This window comes from Rhamphochromis sp. 'chilingali' (genome assembly GCF_963969265.1).
Source record: "Rhamphochromis sp. 'chilingali' genome assembly, chromosome: 10".
Taxonomy (NCBI): domain Eukaryota; kingdom Metazoa; phylum Chordata; class Actinopteri; order Cichliformes; family Cichlidae; genus Rhamphochromis; species Rhamphochromis sp. 'chilingali'.
The window spans coordinates 28,605,531-28,615,109 of NC_137937.1; positions in this window are offsets into that span (position 1 = coordinate 28,605,531).

The window sequence follows — 9,579 nt, forward strand, 5'->3', positions numbered from 1 at the left end:
GCTGCTGGTTGCATTACCAGATGGGAGTGATTGAGCCGAACCAGCTCAGGGTCAGCACACGCTGGAGCCAACCAGTCAGATGCAGTGAGTGATTGTGGCAAAGATCCCATGACAACACACTTGCTTAGTTTTTTCTTCTACTTTTTTGCAGTGATTTTCATCAAACGTCTACATATTTCAATGTGGGAAAAAAGATGCTGATGGTTACATGTTGGTGTACTCGTCACACTCTGTTTGGTTAAAATTTTATTGTGTACTGATTCACAGGAGAGGAACACACTGATGTAATTTTGATGTTGCTGCATCACTGCAACACACCTTGACCATACAAGAGATTCAAAGTTAGGATCTTTGTACGTATATATATGTATGTATATCTATCTATCTATCTATCTATCTATCTATCTATCTATCTATCTATCTATCTATCTATCTATCTATCTATCTATCTATCTATCTATCTATCTATCTATCTATCTATCTATCTATCTATCTATCTATCTATCTATCTATCTATCTATCTATCTATCTATATTCATTCGTTTATTTTCATTTATTTTTTTCACATTTATTGTGGCCCTAACACATTATTATAGAAAACACAATAAGACAGAAAAAACAACAAATGCAAAACAGAAAAGACAAGATTTCAAAATGTTCAATGACCCTTTAGAAAAGCTAGTGAAAAGTTGTCTTTAGCTTTTTGTTTTGTGTTTTATTTGGTGTTATATTGTTGCATTTTGCACCTAAGAGCCATCATAATGTCCATCTATTACTCAGTGCAAGTGTCTAAATGACACCAGACTGGCACATATCTGTTTCCCACAACCTGTCTTTCATTCAAATAATGTTTTGTTTGTTTTATGTGTGCAAATGGGGAAAATCACAAAAAGAGAACGATGCTTTGAGCATTAGATACGGATTTCACACTGGATGTATTTTGATGCTGACAGTATGAAGTGCAGTTGAGTTAATGTCTTAGTCTGTGGATGCTAAATGCCATTAGGTTGCTACTTGTGATGGAGTGATTGGTATAAAAATGTCAGCACGTGTTAGAAATTGACCACACATTGTGGTTTTCTGGATGAGCCTCTAACTGGTGAAAACCCTGTGATGTGTTTTCCTTTGTCTGTCTCTAAACAGACAGATGATGTGGCTCTGTATCGCTCTGAAGGCTTCCTTGTGACATATTCGTGCCTCCTGAACGTCAGCAGCCCTGCATGCCTTCCATGTGCTCTGCAATATTTAACTCTTCTCTCAATTGTTCCAGCCATCACAGATGTGAGGAGTGGAGTTGAGTAGAAAGGGCTATTTGTCCAAATGCCCAGAGCAGACAGTTAGGCCTTTTAATGAGAAGCTGGAGCTAATCAGGAATAGTGGCTGCAGGGTGGCGAATAGCAGTGCTGATTCATTTTTTTTTTCATGGGTGAAACCAGTGCCACACTAAAGTCACATTTCTTTAAATTTTTATTATTACTTTTTTTTATCCTTGAAATTTCCAATAAATACTATAGTATCTGCCCTTCGTTGTAGCTTCGAATGGATTACTGGATCATATTACCTACTTCACAGACCTCGAGACCAAATTATTACTGAAGAAATAGAAGAAATAGAAACAGATGAAAGCCATTGAGTTTAGTCAGAAACTTCAATATTATTCCCATCTATCTGGGGTGAGAAAAACTGCTTTCATAATTATCTCTGTGTGCAACTTCAAAATGCATTGCACCCTGATGTTTGCGTGACTTAGCTTAGATTATGGGTGTTTAAAAGGACAGCAAGCAGGTTTCCCCAATGATGGACAGCTGGTCTATTAATAGCACATGTTGTAATTTGCATATATATTAAGTCACTAATTTTGCCGTTTACAATTAATAAGCTAATGTCAAACCTCCCAATCCATCTTTGGATTGCACGCCTACACTTGCATGTACAGCAGTATACAAGAACTGAATATTTGGAAAATAGTGAACAGCTTCCTAAAAACACAACAAACTACAATTACAGTTTGTTTAATGCCATTCTTAAAAAACTGAACTTATTTATAAAGCCTTCCTGAAGGTAACATTCATTGCAAAGACTTTTGTGCTTAAGCTTTCTACTAAAACTGTCAGCTGAGTAAACTATCAGAAGGGGGAAAAAACTCCTTGTAATTGGTCACATTTTTTTTTTATGAGGCTGCATTTTGCAGGGGCAGCCTCTCGTCTGTGCTGCCGACGCGGATCAGTTTTGTTATCTAAGGTTGTGATGACTAAAGAAAAGCACAGAGTCACTGTTTCCCTGTGGGTAGCAAACATTTACACAAACATACATGTGTATGCACACACATCCAGCACGCACAGTGAGACTAAATCCATCACAATGGTATATTCCACTGTATTTAGTAGAAAATACCGTATTTGCATAACAAATCAGTGGCTGAAAAAGTTCCTCTACCTAGACGCCTGTCAGGACACACACTGGAGCCAAAGCTTCTTTTTCTCTCTCGATGCCCACGTGTTAAACGCTATTTGTTGGGCTGCTGAATGGAAACCAGTGTTCACCCACTCCTTATCATGTGACCTTTGATCTGTTTGGACAGCGTGACCGACAGAAGAACTGCAGCACAACTACTTGAGTCACAGCAGAGAGAAGCTGGCACATTTTGTCTGTAAAAGTTTAAAATCAGATTAAATCATTTCTTTAAGAAGATAAAAAAGAAAAATAAATAAATCTGTGGTATGTAAAGGTTTGTCTTCTTTATGAGGTCTGTATTGATATCAAATTATCAAACCATGACTCGCAAATCAAAGTTTGCCTTTGTGCTTTCATATAAGTTGTGCCGTAAACATACTACCGACCTACTCACTGTACTCAGGATGTAAACCTACCTCTGACTGTTAAAACAAAACAAAAAAACACAAAACAAGCAAAACTCCTATCAGAAGCTTTTCTTCTCATAAAATAAATTTCTGTGCAATTTCTGTCATGGTATGGTTTGTTCAAAAACAAAAACAAAACCACACACACACAAGTATCTGTGAGAATTTCCAGTCAGCTGGGATCCCTGCAATAAAAAAACCTTTCATGGCTGTAAAAACAGAATTAATCAGCATTTTTTCAGTCATTAAAATTAGGTTTTAATTGACCCATTTTACATTTTATTAGTTGCCTTGGGGCAGCTGCATCATGCTGTTGCATATTTACCCAGCAGAGGGCTAGAACAGGATCAGTGTATAGGAACATCAGAATATAAACTCTAGTACATCCCAACCAGCTAGGTGCTGGGTATGAAATGTGCAAGGCTTCTCCAAAACACTCAGCTTACTCTCCTTTTCCACTTAACTGCTACGACCTAAACAAATTTCCACATTAAATAAGAATAAAGATGCCTTTGCAGCAAAACAATGACTTTTAGTTTGTTTGTTTGTTTGTTTTTCGTGCCCCAAATCATATTTCAGTTTTCCCCATAGAGCCTGGATCAGATTAATTCAGCACTGTCCATAACCAGTCAACAACAAAAAGCCTCTGCCACTCTCTCAACCACCATGGCCACTGTTGCCACGGAGACCCATTCAGATGCCCGGTGGTGACCTCTGACCTGAGGGGAGGCTGGTGAATGTAGCTAAAAAGGGGCGGCTGGGCTGGGGCATCTGGGGTATCATCTGGCGCCTAACAAAGCCCCTCGCCAGCTGGGGAGGAGGGCAGGAGATACAGAGAGAGGGAAGGAAGGGGCACAGAGGAGAGGGGAGTGGAGAGAAAAAGAGAGCACCCTTTTCTTCTTGCCCTCTTCAGAGAGAGTGGCCATTGACACTGTGCATCTCATTAAAATCTGTGCACCCCCTTCTCCCCTCCTGTCCTCTCTCTGGTGCACAGGGACCAGGCAGCTGCCTATCCTGCTCTGACCATTCAAGCTCAAGTGCAGTCCACTGCAGGATAGAGAGAAAAGGAGCAGACAGAGAGAAGGGGGGAGAAAGGGTGGCGTAAAAGCCTTGGACATATGCCACCACCACTGGGACTGAAGACACTGCATGGCTGCATCTAAAATCTTTCTTTTGGAAACATTTGTGCGGATCAAAAAGCTGCAGTGCACATTTCCCCCCATAATTTAATTCCTGTTGAATAGAGTCCTCTTTGATTTTTCATGTCTTATTAAAAATGATGGAAAAATCTACTACCGGAGATTTTTGTTGTGCAGTTTCTTTTTAAGATTTGTGATGTCACCAAGGCGCCAGAGCTGGCCCCAACCTTGAGCAGATAGACAGCAGGATAAAACATGCAAACAGCTGCTGGGTGGCGACACGCGCAATCACAGACAGCAAACAATGACACACACACACTGGTGTCCCCACACCCATGTAGGACATTGTGGATATGCACAGGTCTCCCTGAGGGTCACGGTCATGCAGTGCTTGTGCTCTGAGTGTTTGTATGTGTCTGTGTGTGTGTGTGTGTGTAAAGCAGGCCCAGCAGGGCTTCTGTCAAAACAGAAAATCTGCCATGGGGTGAAAAAGGTGGGGGATCCATAATAAGGAAGGGGAGAAATTACTGAAATGATGGGCGGGGCTTTAAACTCCTGGGTGCTACGCTAATGAGACGACAACACTGCAGGTACTGGAAGATGAAGCATAAGCACAGCTCCAATTACAGAGGAATATAACATGTTTATGTGCGCGCACAAATTCATTTTCACGCACAAGCACGCTTTGGGCATGTGGTCGCTTCAGGAATGAGTACAGAACTGAAAACAACATGAATCACGTGTGTGGAGAAATCAGCATCAGCTTCTTCCTGCTCACTTCTCTACTCTTCCCGAGCTAGTTTGGACTCCTAAATTCAAGGGTACAGCACAGAGCCCTCGGTCCCCCACCTCTCTTCTCTCTGTCATCTCCACTGATGAATGGGGCTTTGCGTTCAGATTTTAATTACTCCTCTGTCGAGGTGGGAATTGGCCATGCATTAAATTGGAATGAGACACATTTTTCCCCTCAGCAGGGGAGGGAGGAGATTGGAGGGTAAAAGGAGAAACTGGTTACTGTATATTAATTGAACCATCCAGTGGCACAAAGTTCTCAAATAACTGTGCAGGCCTAACCAAAAAGGGAGCTTGAAGAGAGCAGTACAGTTTAATATGCAACAGAAGATGTTTAGAGAGCAGTTCTGCGAGATTTCTATAAGAGTTAGAGGGTTCGTTTTGCCCATGTTGTTCCCAATTGAAACATTTCTTTCTTCATAACTATTTCACAATGAAGGTGCAGTTGTAGGGAAACATGGAGACACATAGGAATCAAACTACAAGCTTCATGTTTGGTTGACAAGGGCATATGCAGATGTGATGAAGGGCTATCTATGTCAATTACCGCTGATTAAAAAGGACATTACATGGGTCAAATTCTGTTTTGCACTCTGTCAGTGCAGATTAACAGCATCAAATAAACCTGAGCTTCAAATCCATTCACATACAAACACAACCACAGAGAAAGAGTGGTTAAGGCTTGTACTGCATGAGTACTGTTCAGGGGACCAATGAAAGGAAAACACTTATTGTCCTGTTTGTCTTTTTTTTTTTTTTTTTTAATCTTTTTTAAAAGAAGTGGGGAAATGAGTGAGCCTCATTTTTATTTATAGTCAACAGCAACTAAATCCCATGAGGTATGGAGTTGATAAAAGCAAGGTTACAGTTTATGACTAAGACATTATACTTAAATGGCTGATAAAATATAAATACCCTTGGGAACCTGCAAGGCAAGCTTAGTGACACCCGGGTTTCTAGGGATGGTGAGAGAACAGCGTGCAGGTTAAACATCTCCAAAGAGCTTGTATTTTTCTACATAGCACTGTGATAAGCATATAGTGTATCTGGGGTGACAGCTAGAACAAACGTTTCCTTATTCTTCTTCCAGTTATACCATTTACATCGATCAATGTCCTCGGGAGCTGTTTCCTATAAGATGGGCAATATTTTCCTGTTGTGTGAGTCAAGGAGAGGCACCCAAATACCCCTGATGGCTCTGGTTATGGCATCGGTCAAGTGGGGGAAAAAACCAACAAAATACACAAGCTGTCAAACGAAAGGACTCATTCTGGTAATTAGGAGATACCTATCGGACATCTGCTTTTCCAAGAGCATCTGGTCATCCTTTTCTCACTTAACAGAATGGGACACCTTGCAATAAAGCTATTGTGCTCCAGTCCTCGTTCAAAGGAAGCTACTCTGATAGACATCAGTAAACAATGGATTATGACATCGTGAGGAATAACTGGCGGTGTCCTCCACATCGGGTCTTAAGAGGGTTAAACTTTATTTAAAATGTGGCATTTTTCTTTGAAAATTTTGATTGTGGATCCAGACATAGCTGTGATTTGTTGTGTGCTGTCTTGTAATTGTTAGTTGAGCTTATTATCTGTTTCCTTCATTGGTCTTGTGATTTTAGATGGGTGATTTAGTCTGATTTATTCAGCCTCTGTTACCCCTGCAGAATCTGCTTGTCCTGCAGACTGTTTGCTGTACTAGTTTCAGTTTACTTGTAATTGTTTAAACCAATGACTGTAGAAAACATTTTCTACAGTCATTGGTTTAAACACACAGTTAGATATTACATTTCATTTTATTACATTACTGTTACCCAAGCTAGATTATTGTTTCTGCAAAACAATTGCCCAACACTGAGGCTTTAATTAAGTAAATCTATAAAAATTCTGTGCACCAGTGCCTGCTCCATGACCGAATCACTGAACTATTTTAAAGGGTAAAAAAGAACAAAAACAATGATAGAAAAAAGCCCCACTCTCATAGTCAGCTGTGTTTTTCCTGTGAAAATCAAGTCCCACAGTTGCAGTTCCTCTAATGGCTACAAGGGAGTCAGTCCTCATAGAGTCCTTGTGTCAGCTGTAATAAAGTAAAAGTTTTCTTGATTGAGGTTTTGCAATCGCATGTCCACTAACCACATGATGCTAACTTAGGTTATGTCAATGACACCTCAGTCACAGAGGCCTAGATGGGCTGGGTCCCAATGACAATGATATCCACTAGTCGCTAGTTGGTGAGAATTTCCTTTTGATTGCTCATTGCCAGAAGTTTGCATGGAAAAAACTGACTTGTCTGCAGGAACTGTTGCACAAATTTTACTACTGCACAGCTTGTAGTGAGCATTCACAGACAAGTCAGTGTTTTCATGGGAAGTGTCCGCAGAAATCTGCTAGCAACTAAAGCAATCACAAGGTGTGTGTGTGTGTGTGTCCCTTTCAGTGTTGGTCAAGTTACTTGAAAAAAGTAATCAGTAACTAATTACTGATTACTTCCCCAAAAAGTAATCCCGTTACTTTACTGATTACTTATTTTCAAAAGTAATTAATTACTTAGTTACTTAGTTACTTAGTTACCTTTTAAAAACACGATTTACAACCCGAAGAGGTGATAAAGCGATAGATCTTTCAGTCCAATTCTACTTTTTCTGCATAATCTATCATACAAAATGTAATCAAATGGAAAAGTCTCTTTTTTTAACTTGTTTTATCAGTTTTAATCTTTTAACTTTGTGCATCAAGCAAAAATTTAATTATATGCAACATTCTCTGACTTGAATAAATTAGTTTAACATTTAAAGCTATTTTCTACACATTCCAGCACATAAAATAAAAATATTTTTTGTGTTTACACTCACTCTTTCAAATAGATGCAAGTAAAACGCAGCAGAAAATAAATAAAGTCAAAGACTCAGCGGTCCTGTTGCTCTATTTTCACCTGTAAAGCAGGACTGCGGTAGGCGGAGGTTTACCCTGGTGCAGGTGTGCTGCGGTCAGTTGAAGAATCCGCGAGTTTCTCTGTGAGTTTCCCATTATGTCGTTGTGCACTCGGTGCTTGCTTGGAAGTTTAGGGGGTTTTTTCGCTGTAAAAATAAGTTTTCTTCCCACGCACGATGGACGCTAATGTTTTTGTCACTTTTTATGGAATCAAACTCAAAGTAAGGTCAGTACTTCCACGCTTTAAACGCTGCACGCTCATACTCTCTCCCGCACTCGATATATGATCCATTGTTGATCTGCACACAGCTGTTGTCACTAACGGCGCACTCGCTTACGGTTTTAGTAACGCAGTAACGCAGCGTTCCTACGGGAAAGTAACGGTAATCTAATTACCCATTTTGCAATAGTAATCCCTTACTTTACTCGTTACTCGAAAAAAGTAATCAGATTACAGTATCAGGAATCAGGTGTAAAACTCTATTGAAAACCTATTGAATGAGGTCGAAAATGATGCTGAAAGTAGCTTTTTCATCTCCTTTGTGATTGATGTCACCCAGCATTTCCTAAGCAACCCCCAAGAACCACTCACCCAGGAGCTGAGGAATACATATTTTTCTCTTACAATTAGTGGTTGCATCACAACCACTATGGCAGACAACTCTCAAACAATGTGTGCATGATATTGTGCAAGAAACCTGTGTAAATCGTCCGTTTGGGTTTAATAAGGATTATAGTTACGGGTATGATTACTTTGTTTGAAAGGAATCCTGATGTCATGGTGGCTACATTCACTACATTGGTAAACATAAACATGTCTAGAGGATATAATTGGCATGAACTGAGCTAATGTTTTGCTCCTACTGAACATATTCTAACTGAACCCTTTGGAAGGACTCCGGATCCAACAACTTATCATTACATTTTCACTAAAAAGGATCTTTTCTATTAATAAAACTGTCATGTTCAGATCAGCTTGACAGAAGACGACTCCAGAGTGAACGTGCTGTTTAGTGAGGGACATACCTTCAGTGTTTTCCTTTACAGCTATATGCTTCGAAGTGGCCGAAAAATGATAGAACCAATTATAAAAGACAATATTGTTCTGTTTTTTTTTTTTAAAGTTATCTATGATCTGTTGGTAAGACCATAACCTGAGGTGTCCTGGTGATAGCCGTTCATTCACTTGAGCTCAGCTGTTTTAAGGGGATTCATAAATGGAAGATGAGCCTGCCGCTGACTGTGGTCCTGGGGCAAATGCAGCCATACGTGATTTGATTGGAGGTTTTAGGGGTCATCACATGGTCATCTGTAGCCAGCTGACAAGCTGAGCCGCTCTCTGATAAGAGACCAGACGGGCAAAGGACAAGGCGAAGCATGACCAGGCAAACAACACGTGATCCTGACAAAGATCTTCAGTTATTCTTGTTTGTCCTGTATAGTCTGTAAAAATCTCAGTTCTAAAGTGTGTCATGCTCAGCTCCTCTTAGTAGTGTTGTAGTTCTCTCAAGGTTTTATAGCCAGAGACTTTTAGCTATTCAGCTCCATTTAACTGACATGTCCACACTAACAATGGTGCCTGGTCGGAAACACATTCACACATGAGTACATTTGTTTTGTTTATCCACTTTCAGTCAACGTGGCCGAAAGAAAAGTTTAGTTCATAAAAGATGTGAGTTTTCAGATTTTCTCCCTCTGGCAGGCTTTCGAATAGAATGTACACAAGATCGAAATGATAAAAAGTCAATTATATGTTGTGATAAATTATGATAAATGGAAACCAGGAACTGATTTTAAACTAATCATATTAAAGTAATTAGCCCTATTATCCTTCTAATCCTATAAGCCCAGACATAC